Here is a 26,223-nt window from a genome sequence, read left to right as displayed (position 1 = left end):
ATGAATACAGAGTAATGAATACAGGGTAATGAATACAGAGTAATGAATACAGGGTAATGAATACAGAGTAATGAATACAGAGTAATGAATACAGAGTAATGAATACAGAGTAATGAATACAGAGTAATGAATACAGAGTAATGAATACAGGGTAATGAAGTCAGTAACTAAAACAGAGTAATGAATACAGGGTAATGAAGACAGTAACTAATACAGGGTAATGAATACAGGGTAATGAATACAGAGTAATGAATACAGGGTAATGAATACAGGGTACTGATTACAGAGTAATGAATACAGGGTAATGAATACAGGGTAATGAATACAGGGTAATTAATACAGAGTAATTAATACAGTAACTAATACAGAGTAATGAATACAGGGAAATGAATACAGGGTAATGAATACAGGGTAATGAATACAGAGTAATGAATACAGGTAATGAATACAGGGTAATGAATACAGGGTAATGAATACAGGGTAATGAATACAGGGTAATGAATACAGAGTAATGAATAGAGGGTAATGAATACAGGGTAATGAATACAGGATAATGAATACAGCAGTGAAACAGCCACAGCCGTGAATGTATGTCTCAGTATCTGTACACACAGCATGGGCCTAACAACCAAACAATGCTATTACATACGGTATTATCAATCAAATGCAGCTCATACATGAAGTCTAATTAGGGACCTTAATTCAAGCTGACACAGTTCCTTGAAAAATAAAGTGCAAGCGAGAGTAAGAAATCAAGGCAGAGAGAGAGAGAGAGAGAGAGAGAGAGAGAGAGAGACCCTTCCTACCAAAGGGCTTGGTAAATCAATCACAGATCACAGCTAAGCTAAAAGACAACCCCCAATGAATGTCTGTAATCACCTCGCTTGAACAGATCAGGGTGAGAGAGCTCCCACCATGAAATAGATAATGAATACAGTAATGAATCAGAGTAATGAATCCAGGGAAATAGATTGAATCACCAACCCCAGGTGATGAGAGACAGCTCTCTGTCTCTTTGACAGACATTAAATAGAGATAATTTAACACAAAAGGGTGATACTGTGGAAGGGGAACATAGTATGTACACATTCACATCCAAGCCATAAGACTGTTAAATAGCTTGTTAAATAGTTAACCAATAGCAACCCAGACTATCTGCATTGACCCCTCCCCCCTTTTTACTCAACTCTTTTGACTCATCACATATCTATCCAGTTGCTGTTTAATGTCTATTATCTATCTATTATCTATCAAGTTGCTGTTTAATGTCTATTATCTATACAGTTGCTGTTTAATGTCTATTATCTATCCAGATGCTGTTTAATGTCTATTATCTATCCAGTTGCTGTTTAATGTCTATTATCTATCCAGTTGCTGTTTAATGTCTATTATCTATCCAGTTGCTGTTTAATGTCTATTATCTATCCAGTTGCTGTTTAATGTCTATTATCTATCCAGTTGCTGTTTAATGTCTATTATCTATCAGTTGCTGTTTAATGTCTATTATCTATCCAGTTGTTGTTTAATGTCTATTATCTATCCAGTTGCTGTTTAATGTCTATTAATCTAATCTATCAGTTGCTGTTTAATGTCTATTATCTATCCAGTTGCTGTTTAATGTCTATTATCTATCCAGTTGCTGTTTAATGTCTATTATCTATCCAGTTACTGTTTAATGTCTATTATGAATCTATTATCTATCCAGTTGCTGTTTAATGTCTATTATCTATCCAGTTGCTGTTTAATGTCTATTATCTATCCAGTTGCTGTTTAATGTCTATTATCTATCCAGTTGCTGTTTAATGTCTATTATCTATCCAGTTGCTGTTTAATGTCTATTATCTATCCAGTTGCTGTTTAATGTCTATTATCTATCTATTATCTATCCAGTTGCTGTTTAATGTCTATTATCTTATATTATCTATCCAGTTGCTGTTTAATGTCTATTATCTATCCAGTTGCTGTTTAATGTCTATTATCTGTCCAGTTGCTGTTTAATGTCTATTATCTATCCAGTTGCTGTTTAATGTCTATTATCTATCCAGTTGCAGCTCTCCAGTTTAATGTCTATTATCTATCCAGTTGCTGTTTAATGTCTATTATCTATCTATCCAGTTGCTGTTTAATCTATCAGTTGCTGTTTAATGTCTATTATCTAATGTCTATTATCTATCCAGTTGCTGTTTAATGTCTATTATCTATCTTGCTGTTAATGTCTCTATCCAGTTGCTGTTTAATGTCTATTATCTTGCTGTTTAATCTATTATCTATCCAGTTGCTGTTTAATGTCTATTATCTATCTAATTCTATCTATCCAGTTGCTGTTTAATGTCTATTATCTATCCAGTTGCTGTTTAATGTCTATTATCTATCCAGTTGCTGTTTAATGTCTATTATCTATCTATTATCTATCCAGTTGCTGTTTAATGTCTATTATCTATCCAGTTGCTGTTTAATGTCTATTATCTATCCAGTTGCTGTTTAATGTCTATTATCTATCCAGTTGCTGTTTAATGTTTATTATCTATTATCTATCTATTATCTATCCAGTTGCTGTTTAATGTCTATTATCTATCCAGTTGCTGTTTAATGTCTATTATCTATCAGTTGCTGTTTAATGTCTATTATCTATCTATTATCTATCCAGTTGCTGTTTAATGTCTATTATCTATCCAGTTGCTGTTTAATGTCTATTATCTATCCATTATCTATCCAGTTGCTGTTTAATGTCTATTATCTATCCAGTTGCTGTTTAATGTCTATGTCTATTATCTATCCAGTTGCTGTTTAATGTCTATTATCTATCCAGTTGCTGTTTAATGTCTATTATCTATCAGTTGCTGTTTAATGTCTATTATCTATCCAGTTGCTGTTTAATGTCTATTATCTATCCAGTTGCTGTTTAATGTCTATTATCTATCTATTATCTATCCAGTTGCTGTTTAATGTCTATTATCTATCTATTATCTATCTATCCAGTTGCTGTTTAATGTCTATTATCTATCCAGTTGCTGTTTAATGTCTATTATCTATCTATTATCTGTCCAGTTGCTGTTTAATGTCTATTATCTAGCCAGTTGCTGTTTAATGTCTATTATCTATCCAGTTGCTGTTTAATGTCTATTATCTATCCAGTTGCTGTTTAATGTCTATTATCTATCCAGTTGCTGTTTAATGTCTATTATCTATCTATTATCTATCCAGTTGCTGTTTAATGTCTATTATCTATCCAGTTGCTGTTTAATGTCTATTATCTATCTATTATCTATCCAGTTGCTGTTTAATGTCTATTATCTATCCAGTTGCTGTTTAATGTCTATTATCTATCTATTATCTATCCAGTTGCTGTTTAATGTCTATTATCTATCCAGTTGCTGTTTAATGTCTATTATCTATCTATTATCTATCCAGTTGCTGTTTAATGTCTATTATCTATCCAGTTGCTGTTTAATGTCTATTATCTATCCAGTTGCTGTTTAATGTCTATTATCTATCCAGTTGCTGTTTAATGTCTATTATCTATCCAGTTGCTGTTTAATGTCTATTATCTATCCAGTTGCTGTTTAATGTCTATTATCTGTCCAGTTGCTGTTTAATGTCTATTATCTATCCAGTTGCTGTTTAATGTCTATTATCTATCCAGTTGCTGTTTAATGTCTATTATCTATCCAGTTGCTGTTTAATGTCTATTATCTATCTATTATCTATCAGTTGCTGTTTAATGTCTATTATCTATCTATTATCTATCCAGTTGCTGTTTAATGTCTATTATCTATCTATTATCTATCCAGTTGCTGTTTAATGTCTATTATCTATCTATTATCTATCCAGTTGCTGTTTAATGTCTATTATCTATCCAGTTGCTGTTTAATGTCTATTATCTATCCAGTTGCTGTTTAATGTCTATTATCTATCCAGTTGCTGTTTAATGTCTATTATCTATCTATTATCTATCCAGTTGCTGTTTAATGTCTATTATCTATCCAGTTGCTGTTTAATGTCTATTATCTATCCAGTTGCTGTTTAATGTCTATTATCTATCCAGTTGCTGTTTAATGTCTATTATCTATCCAGTTGCTGTTTAATGTCTATTATCTATCTATTATCTATCCAGTTGCTGTTTAATGTCTATTATCTATCCAGTTGCTGTTTAATGTCTATTATCTATCTATTATCTATCCAGTTGCTGTTTAATGTCTATTATCTATCCAGTTGCTGTTTAATGTCTATTATCTATCCAGTTGCTGTTTAATGTCTATTATCTGTCCAGTTGCTGTTTAATGTCTATTATCTATCCAGTTGCTATTTAATGTCTATTATCTATCCAGTTGCTGTTTAATGTCTATTATCTATCCAGTTGCTGTTTAATGTCTATTATCTATCTATTATCTATCCAGTTGCTGTTTAATGTCTATTATCTATCTATTATCTATCCAGTTGCTGTTTAATGTCTATTATCTATCCAGTTGCTGTTTAATGTCTATTATCTATCTATTATCTATCCAGTTGCTGTTTAATGTCTATTATCTATCCAGTTGCTGTTTAATGTCTATTATCTATCCAGTTGCTGTTTAATGTCTATTATCTATCTATTATCTATCCAGTTGCTGTTTAATGTCTATTATCTATCTATTATCTATCCAGTTGCTGTTTAATGTCTATTATCTATCCAGTTGCTGTTTAATGTCTATTATCTATCTATTATCTATCCAGTTGCTGTTTAATGTCTATTATCTATCTATTATCTATCCAGTTGCTGTTTAATGTCTATTATCTATCCAGTTGCTGTTTAATGTCTATTATCTATCCAGTTGCTGTTTAATGTCTATTATCTATCTATTATCTATCCAGTTGCTGTTTAATGTCTATTATCTATCCAGTTGCTGTTTAATGTCTATTATCTATCTATTATCTATCCAGTTGCTGTTTAATGTCTATTATCTATCCAGTTGCTGTTTAACGTCTATTATCTATCCAGTTGCTGTTTAATGTCTATTATCTATCCAGTTGCTGTTTAATGTCTATTATCTATCCCTAACCCTAACCCTTTAAACTAACTCCTAACCTTAACCCTTTAAACTAACTCCTAACCTTAACCTTTTAAACTAACTCCTAACCTTAACCCTTTAAACTAACTCTAACCTTAACCCTATAAACTAACCCTAACCTTAACCCTTTAAACTAACTCCTAACCTTAACCCTTTAAACTAACCCCTAACCTTAACCCTTTAAACTAACTCCTAACCGTAACCCTTTAAACTAACTCCTAACCTTAACCCTTTAAACTAACTCCTAACCTTAACCCTTTAAACTAACCCCTAACCTTAACCCTTTAAACTAACTCCTAACCCTTTAAACTAACTCCTAACCTTAACTCTTTAAACGAACTCCTAACCGTAAACCTTTAAACTAACTCCTAACCTTAACCCTTTATTTTAATTTTAATCTTTATTTAACTAGGCATGTCAGTTAAGAACAAATTCTTACCAAAAGGCCTCCTGCGGGAACGTAGGATACATTTAAAAAACAAAATAGGACAAAACACATCACGACAAGAGAGACCTAAGACAACAACATAGCATGGTAGCAATACAACATGGTAGCAACACAACACCACATAAAGAGAGACCTAAGACAACAACATAGCATGGCAGCAACACATAACAACACAACATGGTAGCAATACAACATGACAGCAACATGGTAGCAATACAACATGGTAGCAACACAACATGGTAGCAGCACAAAACATGGTACAAACATTATTGGGCTCAGACAACAGCACAAAGGGAAAGGTAGAGACAACAATACATCATGTGAAGCAGCCACAACAATCTAACCTGAACCCCTAATCCCTAGCTTATCTAACCTTAGCCACCAAGCTAACACCCGTTAAGGTGCTTTAGGTGCCAAGGATTCAGAGGTGTTGTAGCAGTGTGAAGAAGGAGATCCCAAGATGTGAGAACTGTGCAGGATAGGAGTGTAAAGCTGGGATAGAGAACGCACTGTGGGGTTGCCAATGCAGCTGGGGATACAAAGTGCAGAGAGAGAGAGAGAGAGAGAGAGAGAGAGAGAGAGAGAGAGAGAGAGAGAGAGAGAGAGAGAGAGAGAGAGAGAGAGAGAGAGAGAGAGAGAGAGAGAGAGAGAGAGAGAGAGGGAGAGAGAGAGAGAGAGAGTTCACGTGGGGTAGAACGTTTCCTATGCAGGGAGTGAAGAAAGTAGCGGATAGCCCAAGGGTGAGTGATTCAACTGGAAGCACCCCCACTGAGTAGGCCAGAAGTAAGGTTAGATTTCTTGCGTTTGTAGCCATGGTAATCGACTGTACTGCACTGATGGAGCAGAAATCAAAGAAGATATATGAGGTAGTTGCAGCAGCAGAGATTTTAGTGTAGAAGATCTGCAAGGAGTTTAGAGAGGAGGGTTACATCCTCCCAGGCTGATGTCGAGGGACGAAGTAGTGGGAGGTGTACAGGTACAGGGTTAGATAATAGATAGTGTATAGGTGCAGGGTTAGATAATAGATAGTGTATAGGTGCAGGGTTAGATAGTGTATAGGTAGAGGGTTAGATAGTGTATAGGTACACAGTTAGATAGTGTATAGGTACAGGGTTAGATAGTGCATATTGGTGAGGTTTTAATGGGTGTAGGGTTAGTTAGTAGGCCAATTTTTTCAAAAGGTAATGAATTCATACCACAGAATAGTAGGCTGATACACAGCCAATACAGTAGGTGGCGACATGCACCTATAATATTTGTTTGCGGACCGCCATAATAGCAACGAAGAAGAAGAAGCGGCAGAAAATTCACACGAAGAAGAAAAGCCCCTGCTCTTAGTCTTGACTTCGTCGCCACCTAGTGGTCCACAAACACTCTGCAGGGAAGATGAATCATGTGGTTTGTCATGTGATGATAAACAGGAATTGAATTGTAAAAACTTGAAACGGTCAACATTTAGCGAGCAACGACACGATCCTATAGGTGTATATACCTTAAGGTGAGTACGGTTGTGAAATGATGCATGTAAAACATTTAGAAAGTTGAAAACTAGTCATCGCTCGGTTCGGTAGAATTCACCGCTTGTTGCAAAATATCTTTCCGGCCACTCGCTTCAAACTAGCCTGCTGGTGATAACTACATATACAATTATTTAATGTAGCTATCTGAACTCGTTAACATTATACACATGAATACTATTTAGAGATGCAGTTTTAGTCCCTGGTTTAACCTGTGGCAGCTGTGTCTCTTTTTACACAATACTAGAGTAGAAGTGGGCCAGAGCCCGAATTGCAGAGGCGCCTTGTCGACCTGAGACCGTCGCCATGGTGGATTTCCTGGCGGAAAACAACCTGTGTGGTCAGGCGGTGCTGAGGATCGTGTCCCGGGGAAACGCTATCATCGCCGAGCTCCTCCGCCTCTCGGAGTTCATCCCTGCTGTCTTCAGACTCAAAGACAAAAGCGACCAGCAGAAATACGGAGACATCATCTGTGACTTCAGCTACTTCAAGGTGAGATGGGGAGGGGGGGGTTGTCTTGTTCAATGAGTGTGATATGAGATCACAGTGAAAGGACATTGAGGTGCACCTCCTTCGGTAATGGACACACACACCGCCAGTGTCATGGTTAGGCCTTTCCAGTTATCTGATTGTTACCTGTCATCTATGAACTAGATTGTTTAGAATGTGTTATGGCATGATGATGATGATGAAGAAGAACAGGGATAAAACATGAGTAACCCTTTCTCCCCGTTGCCTTCCAGGGTCCAGAGTACTACGACAGTAAGCTAGAAGCCAAACCAGATCTGCAGGATCTGGACGATGAGTTCCGGGAGAACAACCTGGAGATACTCTCACGGTTCTACCTGGCGTTTGAAAGTGTCCACAAGTACATTGTTGATCTAATCAGGTCATACAGAATTGTCTGTCTGCCTGCCTGCTCACCATGCTTTATCTAATCAGCTGTTCTGTCTCCTCACCATGCTTTATCTAATCAGCTGTTCTGTCTCCTCACCATGCTTTATCTAATCAGCTGTCTCTGTCTCCTCACCATGCTTTATCTAATCATCTGTCTCTGTCTCCTCACCATGCTTTATCTAATCAGCTGTTCTGTCTCCTCACCATGCTTTATCTAATCAGCTGTTCTGTCTCCTCACCATGCTTTATCTAACCAGCTGTTCTGTCTCCTCACCATGCTTTATCTAATCAGCTGTTCTGTCTCTGTCTCTCACCATGCTTTATCTAATCAGCTGTTCTGTCTCCTCACCATGCTTTATATAATCAGCTGTTCTGTCTCCTCACCATGCTTTATCTAATCAGCTGTTCTGTCTCTGTTTCCTCACCATGCTTTATCTAATCAGCTGTTCTGTCTCTTCACCATGCTTTATCTAATCAGCTGTTCTGTCTCCTCACCATGCTTTATCTAATCAGCTGTCTCTGTCTCCTCACCATGCTTTATCTAATCAGCTGTTCTGTCTCTGTCTCCTCACCATGCTTTATCTAATCAGCTGTTCTGTCTCTGTCTCCTCACCATGCTTTATCTAATCAGCTGTTCTGTCTCCTCACCATGCTTTATCTAATCAGCTGTCTCTGTCTCCTCACCATGCTTTATCTAATCAGCTGTCTCTGTCTCCTCACCATGCTTTATCTAATCAGCTGTTCTGTCTCTGTCTCCTCACCATGCTTTATCTAATCAGCTGTTCTGTCTCTGTCTCCTCACCATGCTTTATCTAATCAGCTGTTCTGTCTCTGTCTCCTCACCATGCTTTATCTAATCAGCTGTTCTGTCTCTGTCTCCTCACCATGCTTTATCTAATCAGCTGTTCTGTCTCCTCACCATGCTTTTTCTAATCAGCTGTTCTGTCTCCTCACCATGCTTTATCTAATCAGCTGTTCTGTCTCCTCACCATGCTTTATCTAATCAGCTGTCTCTGTCTCCTCACCATGCTTTATCTAATCAGCTGTCTCTGTCTCCTCACCATGCTTTATCTAATCAGCTGTCTCTGTCTCCTCACCATGCTTTATCTAATCAGCTGTTCTGTCTCCTCACCATGCTTTATCTAATCAGCTGTTCTGTCTCCTCACCATGCTTTATCTAATCAGCTGTCTCTGTCTCCTCACCATGCTTTATCTAATCAGCTGTTCTGTCTCCTCACCATGCTTTATCTAATCAGCTGTTCTGTCTCCTCACCATGCTTTATCTAATCAGCTGTTCTGTCTCCTCACCATGCTTTATCTAATCAGCTGTCTCTGTCTCCTCACCATGCTTTATCTAATCAGCTGTTCTGTCTCCTCACCATGCTTTATCTAATCAGCTGTTCTGTCTCTGTCTCCTCACCATGCTTTATCTAATCAGCTGTTCTGTCTCCTCACCATGCTTTATCTAATCAGCTGTCTCTGTCTCCTCACCATGCTTTATCTAATCAGATGTCTGTCTCCTCACCATGCTTTATCTAATCAGCTGTCTCTGTCTCCTCACCATGCTTTATCTAATCAGCTGTTCTGTCTCCTCACCATGCTTTATCTAACCAGCTGTTCTGTCTCTGTCTCCTCACCATGCTTTATCTAATCAGCTGTTCTGTCTCCTCACCATGCTTTATCTAATCAGCTGTTCTGTCTCCTCACCATGCTTTATCTAATCAGCTGTTCTGTCTCCTCACCATGCTTTATCTAATCAGCTGTTCTGTCTCCTCACCATGCTTTATCTAATCAGCTGTTCTGTCTCCTCACCATGCTTTATCTAATCAGCTGTCTCTGTCTCCTCACCATGCTTTATCTAATCAGCTGTTCTGTCTCTGTCTCCTCACCATGCTTTATCTAATCAGCTGTTCTGTCTCCTCACCATGCTTTATCTAATCAGCTGTTCTGTCTCTGTCTCCTCACCATGCTTTATCTAATCAGCTGTCTCTGTCTCCTCACCATGCTTTATCTAATCAGCTGTCTCTGTCTCCTCACCATGCTTTATCTAATCAGCTGTTCTGTCTCCTCACCATGCTTTATCTAATCAGCTGTTCTGTCTCTGTCTCCTCACCATGCTTTATCTAATCAGCTGTTCTGTCTCTGTCTCCTCACCATGCTTTATCTAATCAGCTGTTCTGTCTCTGTCTCCTCACCATGCTTTATCTAATCAGCTGTCTCTGTCTCCTCACCATGCTTTATCTAATCAGCTGTTCTGTCTCTGTCTCCTCACCATGCTTTATCTAATCAGCTGTTCTGTCTCCTCACCATGCTTTATCTAATCAGCTGTTCTGTCTCCTCACCATGCTTTATCTAATCAGCTGTTCTGTCTCCTCACCATGCTTTATCTAATCAGCTGTTCTGTCTCCTCACCATGCTTTATCTAATCAGCTGTTCTGTCTCTGCTTTATCTAATCAGCTGTTCTGTCTCCTCACCATGCTTTATCTAATCAGCTGTTCTGTCTCCTCACTCTTTATCTAATCCTGTTCTGTCTCCTCACCATGCTTTATCTAATCAGCTGTTCTGTCTCTGTCTCACCATGCTTTATCTAATCAGCTGTTCTGTCTCTGTCTCCTCACCATGCTTTATCTAATCAGCTGTTCTGTCTCCTCACCATGCTTTATCTAATCAGCTGTTCTGTCTCCTCACCATGCTTTATCTAATCAGCTGTTCTGTCTCCTCACCATGCTTTATCTAATCAGCTGTTCTCTCTGTCTCCTCACCATGCTTTATCTAATCAGCTGTTCTGTCTCTCTCCTCACCATGCTTTATCTAATCAGCTGTTCTGCTTTATCTAATCAGCTGTCTCTGTCTCCTCACCATGCTTTATCTAATCAGCTGTTCTGTCTCCTCACCATGCTTTATCTAATCAGCTGTCTCTGTCTCCTCACCATGCTTTATCTAATCAGCTGTTCTGTCTCCTCACCATGCTTTATCTAATCAGCTGTTCTGTCTCTGTCTCCTCACCATGCTTTATCTAATCAGCTGTCTCTGTCTCCTCACCATGCTTTATCTAATCAGCTGTTCTGTCTCCTCACCATGCTTTATCTAATCAGCTGTTCTGTCTGTCTCCTCACCATGCTTTATCTAATCAGCTGTGCTTTATCTGTCTGTCTCCTCACCATGCTTTATCTAATCAGCTGTTCTGTCTCCTCACCATGCTTTATCTAATCAGCTGTTCTGTCTCCTCACCATGCTTTATCTAATCAGCTGTTCTGTCTCTGTCTCCTCACCATGCTTTATCTAATCAGCTGTCTCTGTCTCCTCACCATGCTTTATCTAATCAGCTGTTCTGTCTCCTAATCAGCTCACCATGCTTTATCTAATCAGCTGTTCTGTCTCCTCACCATGCTTTATCTAATCAGCTGTTCTGTCTCCTCACCATGCTTTATCTAATCAGCTGTTCTGTCTCCTCACCATGCTTTATCTAATCAGCTGTTCTGTCTCCTCACCATGCTTTATCTAATCAGCTGTCTCTGTCTCCTCACCATGCTTTATCTAATCAGCTGTTCTGTTCCTCATTTATCTAATCAGCTGTTCTGTCTCCTCACCATGCTTTATCTAATCAGCTGTTCTGTCTCTGTCTCCTCACTCATGCTTTTTATCTAATCAGCTGTTCTGTCTCCTCACCATGCTTTATCTAATCAGCTGTCTCTGTCTCCTCACCATGCTTTATCTAATCAGCTGTCTCTGTCTCCTCACCATGCTTTATCTAATCAGCTGTTCTGTCTCCTCACCATGCTTTATCTAATCAGCTGTTCTGTCTCCTCACCATGCTTTATCTAATCAGCTGTCTCTGTCTCCTCACCATGCTTTATCTAATCAGCTGTTCTGTCTCTCACCATGCTTTATCTAATCAGCTGTCTCTGTCTCCTCACCATGCTTTATCTGTCTAATCAGCTGTTCTGTCTCCTCACCATGCTTTATCTAATCAGCTGTTCTGTCTCCTCACCATGCTTTATCTAATCAGCTGTTCTGTCTCCTCACCATGCTTTATCTAATCAGCTGTTCTGTCTCCTCACTTTATCTAATCATGCTTTATCTAATCAGCTGTTCTGTCTCCTCACCATGCTTTATCTAATCAGCTGTTCTGTCTCCTCACCATGCTTTATCTAATCAGCTGTTCTGTCTCTCTCCTCACCATGCTTTATCTAATCAGCTGTTCTGTCTCCTCACCATGCTTTATCTAATCAGCTGTTCTGTCTCCTCACCATGCTTTATCTAATCAGCTGTTCTGTCTCCTCACCATGCTTTATCTAATCAGCTGTTCTGTCTCCTCACCATGCTTTATCTAATCAGCTGTTCTGTCTCCTCACCATGCTTTATCTAATCAGCTGTTCTGTCTCCTCACCATGCTTTATCTAATCAGCTGTTCTGTCTCCTCACCATGCTTTATCTAATCAGCTGTTCTGTCTCCTCACCATGCTTTATCTAATCAGCTGTTCTGTCTCCTCACCATGCTTTATCTAATCAGCTGTTCTGTCTCCTCACCATGCTTTATCTAATCAGCTGTTCTGTCTCTGTCTCCTCACCATGCTTTATCTAATCAGCTGTTCTGTCTCCTCACCATGCTTTATCTAATCAGCTGTTCTGTCTCCTCACCATGCTTTATCTAATCAGCTGTCTCTGTCTCCTCACCATGCTTTATCTAATCAGCTGTTCTGTCTCCTCACCATGCTTTATCTAATCAGCTGTTCTGTCTCCTCACCATGCTTTATCTAATCAGCTGTTCTGTCTCTCACCATGCTTTATCTAATCAGCTGTTCTGTCTCCTCACCATGCTTTATCTAATCAGCTGTTCTGTCTCCTCACCATGCTTTATCTAATCAGCTGTTCTGTCTCCTCACCATGCTTTATCTAATCAGCTGTTCTGTCTCCTCACCATGCTTTATCTAATCAGCTGTTCTGTCTCCTCACCATGCTTTATCTAATCAGCTGTTCTGTCTCCTCACCATGCTTTATCTAATCAGCTGTCTCTGTCTCCTCACCATGCTTTATCTAATCAGCTGTCTCTGTCTCTCAATCAGCTGTCTCTGTCTCTCACCACCTTTATCTAATCAGCTGTTATCTAATCAGCTGTTCTGTCTCCTCACCATGCTTTATCTAATCAGCTGTTCTGTCTCCTCACCATGCTTTATCTAATCAGCTGTTCTGTCTCCTCACCATGCTTTATCTAATCAGCTGTCTCTGTCTCTGTCTCTCACCATGCTTTATGCTGTCACTAATCATGCTTTCTCTCAATGCTTTATCTAATTAGCTGCTGTCTCTGTCTCCTCACTCTAATCAGCTGTCTCTTATCTAATCTAATCAGCTGTCTCTGTCTCCTCACCATGCTTTATCTAATCAGCTGTTCTGTCTGTCTCCTCACCATGCTTTATCTAATCAGCTGTTCTGTCTCCTCACCATGCTTTATCTAATCAGCTGTCTCTGTCTCCTCACCATGCTTTATCTAATCAGCTGTTCTGTCTCCTCACCATGCTTTATCTAATCAGCTGTTCTGTCTCCTCACCATGCTTTATCTAATCAGCTGTCTCTGTCTCCTCACCATGCTTTATCTAATCAGCTGTTCTGTCTCCTCACCATGCTTTATCTAATCAGCTGTTCTGTCTCCTCACCATGCTTTATCTAATCAGCTGTCTCTGTCTCCTCACCATGCTTTATCTAATCAGCTGTCTCTGTCTCCTCACCATGCTTTATCTAATCAGCTGTCTCTGTCTCCTCACCATGCTTTATCTAATCAGCTGTCTCTGTCTCCTCACCATGCTTTATCTAATCAGCTGTTCTGTCTCCTCACCATGCTTTATCTAATCAGCTGTCTCTGTCTCCTCACCATGCTTTATCTAATCAGCTGTTCTGTTCTGTCTCTGTCTCACCATGCTTTATCTAATCAGCTGTCTCTGTCTCCTCACCATGCTTTATCTAATCAGCTGTTCTGTCTCCTCACCATGCTTTATCTAATCAGCTGTTCTTCTGTCTCCTCACCATGCTTTATCTAATCAGCTGTTCTGTCTGTCTCCTCACCATGCTTTATCTAATCAGCTGTTCTTCTGTCTCCTCACCATGCTTTATCTAATCAGCTGTTCTGTCTCCTCACCATGCTTTATCTAATCAGCTGTTCTGTCTTTATCTAATCAGCTGTTCTGTCTGTCTGTCTTTATCTAATCAGCTGTTCTGTCTCCTCACCATGCTTTATCTAATCAGCTGTCTCTGTCTCCTCACCATGCTTTATCTAATCAGCTGTTCTGTCTCCTCACCATGCTTTATCTAATCAGCTGTCTCTGTCTCCTCACCATGCTTTATCTAATCAGCTGTTCTGTCTCCTCACCATGCTTTATCTAATCAGCTGTCTCTGTCTCCTCACCATGCTTTATCTAATCAGCTGTCTCTGTCTCCTCACCATGCTTTATCTAATCAGCTGTTCTGTCTCTGTCTCCTCACCATGCTTTATCTAATCAGCTGTTCTTCTCTCCAGGTATCTGGATGATCTGTATGAAGGAGTTTACATTCAACAGACCCTGGAGACGGTGCTGCTGAATGAGGATGGAAAACAGCTCCTGGTAAAAAAATCACATTTATTTAAATTTTTATTTTGTCTCCTCAAGTCAGTTAAGAATAAATTAGTGTTTTCAATGACGGTTAACTGCCTTGTTCAGGGGCAAAGACAGATTTTTACCTCTGTCAGTTCGGGTCTTCGATCTTTATTTAACAGCTTTCTGTTACTAGTATTATCTAATCGCTGTCAAACAGGGGTTAGGTTAACGCTAACCAGGGGAGAGTGTCCAACGCTGTAACCAGGGTTCCCTGGAACTTTGTATCTAAGATAATTTTATACATTGGATCAGGGGAATGTCAAGGTATGTTCCTGTTCTCGTCTCCTTGGTAACCAGTTTATAATAACGCTCTAAGAAACCATGCTTTTACATCCTTGGTAACCACTATCCTGTTGTCCTGAAGGTATGTTAGATCTCTACCATGTGCTGTTTTGTCCTTGGTGACCAGTGGGGTCCTGTATGTCCTGAAGGTATGTTAGGGTCCTACCATGTGCTGTTTGTCTCCTGGTAACCGATGTCCTGAAAGTATGTTAGAGTCCTACCATGTGCTGTTTGTCTCCTTGGTAACCAGTGTGAGGCGCTGTATCTATATGGAGTCATGCTGTTGGTTATTGACCTTGGTAAGATGGAGGGGAAGGTAGTTAGAGTCCTACATGCTGGTTTGTCTCTACTATGATAGGTATCTGTGTTGTTTGTCTCCTTGGAAACCAGTGTGAGGTACCTGTACGTCTGTAATATAGTCCTATAATACTGTTTGTATCTATTGGTACATCCTTTATACAATCCTTGGTAACCAGTATCTATAATACCTGATAGTATCTATAATACCATGATAGTATCTATAATACTGTGATAGTATCTATAATACTGATAGTATCTATAATACTATGATAGCTATTTAATACTCCTTAATGGTAACCAGTGTGAGGTCCTTTATACAATCCTATTACTATGAGAATCATGTGCTGTTTGTCTCTTGGTACCAGTGTAGTTGTATGTCAGGCTGTTTGTCTCCTTGGTAACCAGTGTGAGACCCTGTAATGGTGTCAGTAATACTATCTGTAATACTACAATACTCCTATAATAGTGTACTGTAGGTACTATCTATAATCCTGTACTATGTAATAATATCTATAATACTGTTTGATAATATCTATAATACTAGTGATATATATATAATACTGTAATACTCTATAATACTGTAGATACTACTCTATAATACTGTATTGTAATCCTTATATACCAGTGTGATAATACTGTAGTACTATCTATAATACTATATGTATCTAGAGTACTACAGTATCTGTTTGTCTCCTAATATGTAGGTCCTGTATGTACTGAATGTAAAGAGTCCTACCATGTGCTGTTTGTCTACTCTATACCAGTGTAATAGTTTGTATGTGAGTCCTGATCTGAGGTATGTAGAGTCCTACCATGTATGTTTGTCTCATTGGAAAGAAAAACAACCATCTGAGTGTGAGGTCCTATGTCCTGTTTGTGTGTCCATACTCTAAGACTCTGAAGGTATGTGACATCTGTAATACTGTTTGTCTCCTTGGAGTACAGTGTGAGGTCTACTGTATGTCCTGATCATGCTGCGGCCAGTCTATCATGTGCTGTTTGATGCTACTTCCAGAGTACCTATGTGTTCTACCTTCATGAGCATGGTGATGGGGTCCTACCATGTGCTGTTTGTCTCCTGGTAACCAGTCTATAACCAGGTAGTATCTATAAGGTATGAGTGTATCCATGTGCTGTATGTCTACCTATCAGTGTCCTGACATCTATAACCAGGTGAATCTGATAGGTTATTGGTAGTGTCTATTATTGTATGTTATTATTGCTGTAGTGTCTATTATAGGTTATTGGTGTTATTATTGTTATTATTGTTATTGTTGTTTTATTATTATTGTTATTATTATTATTATCTATTGTTGCATTATTATTATTGTTATTATTTGTTATTATTGTTATTGTTATTATTATTGTTATTGTTATTATTATTATTGTTATTGTTATTACTATTATTATTATTGTTGTTATTATTGTTATTATTATTGTTGTTATTATTATTATTATTATTGTTATTATTATTATTATTATGATTATTATTATTGTTATTATTATTGTTATTATTATTAGTGTATTATTATTATTGCTGTTATTATTATAATTAGTATATTGTTATTATTACCATGTTGTTATTATTATTATTGTTGTTATTATTATTAAACCATTTGTTTTCTTACCTTTTAAAAGGTGAGTGTATACTATACCCACTGTCATATGGAGTTCTTATTTTATACCCACTTCATATGGAGTCAATCATACTAACCCACTTTCATATGGACCCTTTAATGGTGTCAGTAATAACCCATCTGTAATACTATGGGGGAAAATACTATACTAACTACTATCATATGGAGTGTCATAATAACTACTACTGTCATATGGAGTGTCATACTAACCCACTAGTATCATATGGAGTGATAATACTAACCCATATGTCATATGGAGTGTCTACTAACCCACTGTCATATGGAGTGTCATACTAACCCACTGTCATATGGAGTGTCATATAACCCACTGTCATATGGAGTGTACATACTAACTATACTGTCATATGGAGTATCTCATACTAACCTACAATGTGTCATATGGAGTGTCATACTAACCCACTGTCATATGGAGTGTCATACTAACCCACTGTCATATGGAGTGTCATACTAACCCACTGTCATATGGAGTATCATACTAACCCACTGTCATATGGAGTATCTGTCATACTAACCCACTGTCATATGGAGTGTCATACTAACCCACTGTCATATGGAGTATCATACTAACCCACTGTCATATGGAGTGTCATACTAACCCACTGTCATATGGAGTGTCATACTAACCCACTGTCATATGGAGTGTCATACTAACCCACTGTCATATGGAGTGTCATACTAACCCACTGTCATATGGAGTATCATAATTACTACTGTCATATGGAGTGTCATTCTAACCCACTGTCATATGGATCAGGCTGTCATACTAACCCACTGTCATATGGAGTGTCATACTAACCACTGTCATATGGGAGTGTCATACTAACCCCACTGTCATATGGAGTGTCATACTAACTATTATTACTGTCATATGGATTATTATTGGTGTTGTTATTATTAACCCACTGTCATATGGAGTGTTATACTAACTCCACTGTCATATGGAGTTTCATACTAACCCACTGTCCTCCTAGTTAGTATTAAACACCCCATTGGTTATTATTTTGATTTATTTTACCTTTATTTTACCTTTATTTTACCTTTATTTAACCAGGCAAGTCAGTTAAGAACAAATTCTTATTTTCAATGACGGCCTAGGAACAGTCATTATTAACTGCCTTATTGTTATTATTATTGGAACGACAGATTTGTACCTTGTCAGCTTATTGGGATTTGAACTTGCAACCTGGTTACTTGTTATAACACTATAACCACTAGGCTACCTATCGTTATTGTTATTATTAATATATTATTATTCTTACCATTGTTATTATTATTATAACCAGGGTAGCCTAGTGGTTAGTATTATTGAACTGAATGACATTTCTTACACACTCACTAATGCTATTATATTACATTGTCTTTAATGTTTTATTCAAACTATTTGTATGTTACGATTTGAAAATCTTCTGATTCTCAGATCCATGTTTCCTTTTATGTCTCTAAAGCTGTCCTGTGTCTCCTAAAGCTGTCCTGTGTCTCCTAGTTAAGAACTAAAAATTGTCCTGTGTCTCCTAAAGCTGTCCTGTGTCTCTAAAGCTGTCCTGTGTCTCTAAAGCTGTCCTGTGTCTCTAAAGCTATTATTATTATTATATAAAGCTGTCCTGTGTCTCTAAAGCTGTCCTGTGTCTCTAAAGCTAAAGCTGTCCTGTGTCTCTAAAGCTGTCCTGTGCCTAAAGCTGTCCTGTGTCTTTAAGCTGTCCTGTGTCTCTAAAGCTGTCCTGTGTCTCTAAAGCTGTCCTGTGTCTCTAAAGCTGTCCTGTGTCTCTAAAGCTGTCCTGTGTCTCTAAAGCTGTCCTGTGTCTCTAAAGCTGTCCTGTGTCTCCTAAAGCTGTCCTGTGTCTTACCTAAAGCTGTCCTGTGTCCTCCTAAAGCTGTCCTGTGTCTCTAAAGCTGTCCTGTGTCTCCTAAAGCTGTCCTGTGTCTCTAAAGCTGTCCTGTGTCCCTAAAGCTGTCCTGTGTCTCTAAAGCTGTCCTGTGTCTCTAAAGCTGTCCTGTGTCTCTAAAGCTGTCCTGTGTCTCTAAAGCTGTCCTGTGTCTCTAAAGCTGTCCTGTGTCTCTAAAGCTGTCCTGTGTCCTCCTAAAGCTGTCCTGTGTCTCTAAAGCTGTCCTGTGTCTCTAAAGCTGTCCTGTGTCTCTAAAGCTGTCCTGTCCTGTGTCTCCTAAAGCTGTCCTGTGTCCCCTAAAGCTGTCCTGTCTCTAAAGCTGTCCTGTGTCTCTAAAGCTGTCCTGTGTCTCTAAAGCTGTCCTGTGTCTCTAAAGCTGTCCTGTGTCTCTAAAGCTGTCCTGTGTCTCTAAAGCTGTCCTGTGTCTCTAAAGCTGTCCTGTGTCTCCTAAAGCTGTCCTGCGTGTCTCCTAAAGCTGTCCTGTGTCTCCTAAAGCTGTCCTGTGTCTCCTAAAGCTGTCTGTGTCTCTAAAGCTGTCCTGTGTCTCCTAAAGCTGTCCTGTGTCTCCTAAAGCTGTCCTGTGTCTCTAAAGCTGTCCTGTGTCTCTAAAGCTGTCCTGTGTCTCCTAAAGCTGTCCTGTGTCTCTAAAGCTGTCCTGTGTCTCTAAAGCTGTCCTGTGTCTCTAAAGCTGTCCTGTGTCTCTAAAGCTGTCCTGTGTCTCTAAAGCTGTCCTGTGTCTCTAAAGCTGTCCTGTGTCTCCTAAAGCTGTCCTGTGTCTCTAAAGCTGTCCTGTGTCTCTAAAGCTGTCCTGTGTCTCTAAAGCTGTCCTGTGTCTCTAAAGCTGTCCTGTGTCTCTAAAGCTGTCCTGTGTCTCTAAAGCTGTCCTGTGTCTCTAAAGCTGTCCTGTGTCTCTAAAGCTGTCCTGTGTCTCTAAAGCTGTCCTGTGTCTCCTAAAGCTGTCCTGTGTCTCTAAAGCTGTCCTGTGTCTCCTAAAGCTGTCCTGTGTCTCCTAAAGCTGTCCTGTGTCTCTAAAGCTGTCCTGTGTCTCTAAAGCTGTCCTGTGTCTCTAAAGCTGTCCTGTGTCTCCTAAAGCTGTCCTGTGTCCTGTGTCTCCTAAAGCTGTCCTGTGTCTCTAAAGCTGTCCTGTGTCTCCTAAAGCTGTCCTAAAGCTGTCTCTAAAGCTGTCCTGTGTCCTGTGTCTCTAAAGCTGTCCTGTGTCTCTAAAGCTGTCCTGTGTCTCCTAAAGCTGTCCTGCTGTCTGAAAAAGCTGTCCTGTGTCTCTAAAGCTGTCCTGTGTCTCCTAAAGCTGTCCTGTGTCTCCTAAAGCTGTCCTGTGTCTCCTAAAGCTGTCCTGTGTCTCCCCCAGGTGTCTGCGTACCCTCTGCCTGAGCATCGCAGCACAGCGTTGGCTAACCAGGCTGCCATGCTGTATGTCTGTCTCTACTTCATTCCCTCCATACTTCCAGACTCAACAGGCCAAGATGAGGGAGATAGTGGACAAGTACTTCCCCTGATAACTGGGTGAGAGACTCATCTAAACTCTACTTCCCTGATAACTGGGTGAGAGACTCATCTAAACTCTACTTCCCTGATAACTGGGTGAGAGACTGTATCTAAACTCTACTTCCCTGATAACTGGGTGAGAGACTGTATCTAAACTCTACTTCCCTGATAACTGGGTGAGAGACTGTATCTAAACTCTACTTCCCTGATAACTGGGTGAGAGACTGTGATCTAAACTCTACTTCCCTGATTACTGGGTGAGAGACTGTATCTAAACTCTACTTCTCTGTTAACTGGGTGAGAGACTGACTCTACTTCCCCGATAACTGGGTGAGAGACTGTATCTAAACTCTACTTCCCTGTTAACTGGGTGAGAGACTGACTCTACTTCCCTGATAACTGGGTGAGAGACTGTATCTAAACTCTACTTCCCTGATAACTGGGTGAGACTGGATAACTGGGTGAGAGACTGTATCTAAACTCTACTTCCCTGATTACTGGGTGAGAGACTGTATCTAAACTTCTCTGTTACTGGGTCCCTGATAACTGGGTGAGAGACTGTATCTAATCTCTACTTCCCTGATAACTGGGTGAGAGACTGACTCTACTTCCCTGATAACTGGGTGAGAGACTGACTCTACTTCCCTGATAACTGGGTGAGAGACTGACTCTACTTCCCTGATAACTGGGTGAGAGACTGTATCTAAACTCTACTTCCCTGATTAACTGGGTGAGAGACTGTATCTAAACTCTACTTCCCTGATAACTGGGTGAGAGACTGTATCTAAACTCTACTTCCCTGATAACTGGGTGAGAGACTGTATCTAATCTCTACTTCCCTGAATACTGGGAAAAACATTTAGTACTTGTTTGTCTTGATGCGGTATATTTCCCTCGGCCTCCAGCCATTACGCTCGTTTCAAGTATTGACAATTTCTCCCTCTGCAGGTCATCAGTGTCTACATGGGAATCACTGTGAATCTGGTGGAGGCCTGGGAACCGTATAAAGCTGCGAAGATCGCCCTCAACTACACCCTGGACTCAGCCAATATCAGAGAGCAGGTACGGAGGCGAACGGGCTATACTGACAAAACGTCTACTAACGTGAAATGGTTTTCACTCGGGTTTCCCATCAGGCCTTGCTAGAGACGTGACTCTCCCATCATATCCTTCACAAGTTGTTGTGGAAAATGTGGAAGGTTCGAGGGCCTGCTTATGACCCCCCACTGCCATGTTATAACACCTGTTATAACACCCTATAACCAACCGTACGTCAACCCTCCTCTAGGCCAGTCGTTATTCAGTCAGCATGGAGGGCCTGCTTATGACCCCCCCACTGCCATGTTATAACACCTGTTATAACACCCTATAACCATCCATACTCCAACCCTCCTCTAGGCCAGTCGTTATTCAGTCAGCATGGAGGGCCTGAGGCCACAGATCCAGCAGCTGCTGAAGGAAGGGTTCCTGAGGGAGGAGATCGTCCTGGATAACGTCCCCAAGCTGCTCAACTGTCTCCGGGACTGTAACGTTTCCATACGCTGGCTGATGCTACACACTGCAGACTCAGGTAGGGCCTTCCTGTTGACGTCTAGGTCCATGCATCAAATGGGCTTACTACTGATTTATGGAAGCATTAATAAAGGCCTTATGAAGGGTTCAGGAAGCATCTATAAAGGGTTCAGGAAGCATCTATAAAGGGTTCAGGAAGCATCCATAAAGGGTTCAGGAAGCGTCCATGAAGGGTTCAGGAAGCATCCATGAAGGGTTCATGAAGCATCCATGAAGGGTTCAGGAAGCATCCATGAAGGTTCATGAAGCGTCCATAAAGGGTTCATGAAGCATCCATAAAGGGTTCAGGAAGCATCCATAAAGGGTTCAGGAAGCATCCATAAAGGGTTCAGGAAGCGTCCATAAAGGGTTCAGGAAGCATCCATAAAGGGTTCATGAAGCGTCCATAAAGGGTTCAGGAAGCATCCATGAAGGGTTCAGGAAACGTCCATAAAGGGTTCAGGAAGCGTCCATAAAGGGTTCAGGAAGCGTCCATAAAGGCCTCCATAAAGGGTTCAGGAAGCGTCCATAAAGGGTTCAGGAAGCGTCCATAAAGGGTTCAGGAAGCGTCCATAAAGGGTTCAGGAAGCGTCCATAAAGGGTTCAGGAAGCGTCCATAAAGGGTTCATGGAAGCATCCATAAAGGCCTTATGAAGGGTTCAAAGCGTCCATAAAGGGTTCATGGAAGCGTCCATGAAGGGTTCAGGAAGCGTCCATAAAGGGTTCAGGAAGCGTCCATAAAGGGTTCAGGAAGCGTCCATAAAGGGTTCAGGAAGCGTCCATAAAGGGTTCAGGAAGCGTCCATAAAGGGTTCAGGAAGCATCCATGAAGGGTTCAGGAAGCATCCATAAAGGGTTCAGGAAGCATCTATAAAGGGTTCAGGAAGCAATGAAGGGTTCAGGAAGCATCTATAAAGGGTTCAGGAAGCATCTATAAAGGGTTCAGGAAGCATCTATAAAGGGTTCAGGAAGCATCTATAAAGGGTTCTGGAAGCATCCATATAAGGGTTCAGGAAGCATCCATAAAGGGTTCAGGAAGCATCCATAAAGGGTTCAGGAAGCATCCATAAAGGGTTCAGGAAGCATCCATAAAGGGTTCAGGAAGCATCCATAAAGGGTTCATGAAGCATCCATAAAGGGTTCATGAAGCATCCATAAAGGGTTCATGAAGCATCCATAAAGGGTTCATGAAGCATCCATAAAGGGTTCATGAAGCATCCATAAAGGGTTCAGGAAGCATCCATAAAGGGTTCAGGAAGCATCCATATTCCTTATGAAGGGTTCATGAAGCCTTTTAATTTAGTTTGTTTAAAGTGGGAATGAGAACTAGTATCAAAACTATGCAGGGCTGAACCTCCAGTCGCATCGTATCAGACAGAACCTCCAGTAGAATTGTGTCAGGCTGAACCTCGGGTGTAATCGTGTCGGGCTGAACCTCGGGTGTAATCGTGTCGGGCTGAACCTCTGGTGTAATCGTGTCGGGCTGAACCTCTGGTGCGTGTCGGGCTGAACCTCTGGTGTAATCGTGCCGGGCTGAACCTCTGGTGTAATCGTGCGGGCTGAACCTCTGGTGTAAAGCATCCATGGGGTGAACCTCTGGGTCTGAACCTCTGAATCATCCATTATGTAACGGGTGTAAGCGTGCCGGGCTGAACCTCTGGTGTAATCGTGCCGGGCTGAACCTCTGGTGTAATCGTGCCGGGCTGAACCTCTGGTGTAATCACGCCAGGGCTGAACCTCTGGTGTAATCGTGCCGGGCTGAACCTCTGGTGTAATCGTGCCGGGCTGAACCTCGGGTGTAATCATGCCGGGCTCATGAACCTCCGGTGTAATGGTTCATGATAGTCATCCAGGCGGTGTCACGCCAGGCGCTCCATGTCACGCCAGGTGCTCCTATATCCCGCCAGGCGCTCCTATATCCCGCCAGGTGCTCTATATCCCGCCAGGTGCTCTATATCACGCCAGGTGCTCATATCCCGCCAGGTGCTCCTATAACGCCAGGCCCTATATCCCCGCCAGGCGCTCCTATATCACGCCAGGCGCTCCTATATCACGCCAGGCGCTCCTATATCCGCCAGGCGCTCCTATATCACTCCTATATCCACGCCAGGCGCTCCTATATCCTTTGCCAGGCGCTCTATATCACGCCAGGCGCTCCTATATCACGCCAGGCGCTCCTATATCACGCCAGGCGCTCCTATATCCCGCCAGGCGCTCCTATATCCCGCCAGGCGCTCCTATATCCCGCCAGGCGCTCCTATATCACGCCAGGCGCTCCTATATCCCGCCAGGCGCTCCTATATCACGCCAGGCGCTCCTATATCCGCCAGGCGCTCCTATATCCCGCCAGGCGCTCCTATATCCGCCAGGCGCTCCTATATCACGCCAGGCGCTCCTATATCCCGCCAGGCGCTCCTATATCCCGCCAGGCGCTCCTATATCCCGCCAGGCGCTCCTATATCCCGCCAGGCGCTCCTATATCCCGCCAGGCGCTCCTATATCCCGCCAGGCGCTCCTATATCACGCCAGGCACTCCTATATCACGCCAGGCGCTCCTATATCCCGCCAGGCGCTCCTATATCACACCAGGCGGTACTATATTCCTAAACTGTGTTGTCTTTTCTTCTTGCAGCCTATGATCCCAACAACAAGCGTCTGCGCCAGATCAAAGACCAGGTGATCAACGACTCCAAGTACAACCCCAAGATCCTGTTCCAGGTTCTCCTAGACACCGCCCAGTTTGAGTTCACCCTCAAAGAGGTGAGTCTGAACCGTATCATACATGTCAAGTTGTAATTACACAATAAAATAAAAACACATGTTGGGTCTCTGAATATAAATGGTGAATTCACCATCTGTCCCCCCTGTTTATTTTCCCTCTCAGATGTTCAAGAAGATGCTGTCAGAGAAGCAGCTGAAATGGGAGAGTTATCGAGCTGAGGGATCTGAGAGGATGACCGAGCTGGCTGAGGTCTTCTCTGGGGTCAAGCCTCTAACCAGAGTGGAGAAGAATGGTGAGATGGATGATAGCGGAACTAGCTACGGCATCGAAACACACATAATTACCACAGCTGCTAGTTCGACATTAAAACACACGTAATTACCACAGCTGGTAGTTCGACATTAAAACACACCACACCATAATTACCACAGCTGGTAGTTCGACATTAAAACACACCATAATTACCACAGCTGGTAGTTCGATTAAACACACCATAATTACCACAGCTGCTAGTTCGACATTAAAACACACCATAATTACCACAGCTGGTAGTTCACAATGGACTCCGTACTCTTAATTGTGACTTCTGGTTGGACATCAAAACACTGAAACAGTTGATATGTGGTAGTTACGACATTAAACTGTACACTGATTGGACAAAGCATTAATTAACACCTGCTCTTTCCATTAAAACACACCAGGTGAATCCAGGTGAAAATATGATCCCTTATTGATGACTTCTGGTTAAATCACTCTTGAATGTGTAAACTGTACACTGATTGGACAAAGCATTAGGAACACCTGTTTTCCATGACTTGAGACAATTGAAAGATATGATCCCTTATTGATGTCACTTGTTAAATGCCATGCAGAGGGTAAATGAAGGGGGGTGACAAAGAAGGATTTAAATGCCTTTTGAACGGGGTATGGTAGTAGGTGACGGGCGCCCGGTTTGTGTCAAGAACTGCAACGCTGCTGGGTTTTTCCACACTCAACAGTTTCCCGTGTGTATCAAGACTGGTCCACCACCCAATCGGTGAGAAGCATTGGAGTCGACATGGTCCATCGGTGGGAAGCATTGGAGTCAACATGGTCCACCACCCAATCGGTGAGAAGCATTGGAGTCAACATGGTCCTATCCAATCGGTGAGAAGCATTGAGTCAACATGGTCCTATCGGTGGGAAGCATTGGAGTCAACATGGTCCATCGGTGGGAAGCATTGGAGTCAACATGGTCCTATCGGTGGGAAGCATTGGAGTCAACATGGTCCACCACCCAATCGGTGAGAAGCATTGGAGTCAACATGGTCCTATCGGTGAGAAGCATTGGAGTCAACATGGTCCACCACCCAATCGGTGAGAAGCATTGGAGTCAACATGGTCCTATCGGTGAGAAGCATTGAGTCAACATGGTCCACCACCCAATCGGTGAGAAGCATTGGAGTCAACATGGTCCACCACCCAATCGGTGAGAAGCATTGGAGTCGACATGGTCCACCATCGGTGGGAAGCATTGGAGTCAACATGGTCCACCACCCAATCGGTGAGAAGCATTGGAGTCAACATGGTCCTATCGGTGAGAAGCATTGGAGTCAACATGGTCCTATCGGTGAGAAGCATTGGAGTCAACATGGTCCACCACCCAATCGGTGAGAAGCATTGGAGTCGACATGGTCCTATCGGTGGGAAGCATTGGAGTCAACATGGTCCACCACCCAATCGGTGAAGCATTGGAGTCAACATGGTCCACCACCCAATCGGTGGAAGCATTGGAGTCAACATGGT

General features: G+C 41.4%; 1 pseudogene; it reads left to right on the top strand.

Annotated features, from left to right (window-relative positions):
- Positions 1-6,883: 6,883 nt before the first annotated feature.
- The window catches only part of LOC127922800 (WASH complex subunit 5-like), a 42,006-nt pseudogene continuing 22,666 nt past the window's right edge, over positions 6,884-26,223 (top strand).

Source organism: Oncorhynchus keta, unplaced genomic scaffold, assembly GCF_023373465.1.
Source record: "Oncorhynchus keta strain PuntledgeMale-10-30-2019 unplaced genomic scaffold, Oket_V2 Un_contig_27104_pilon_pilon, whole genome shotgun sequence".
NCBI lineage: Eukaryota > Metazoa > Chordata > Actinopteri > Salmoniformes > Salmonidae > Oncorhynchus > Oncorhynchus keta.
This window is presented reverse-complemented; position numbering and strand designations above follow the sequence as displayed.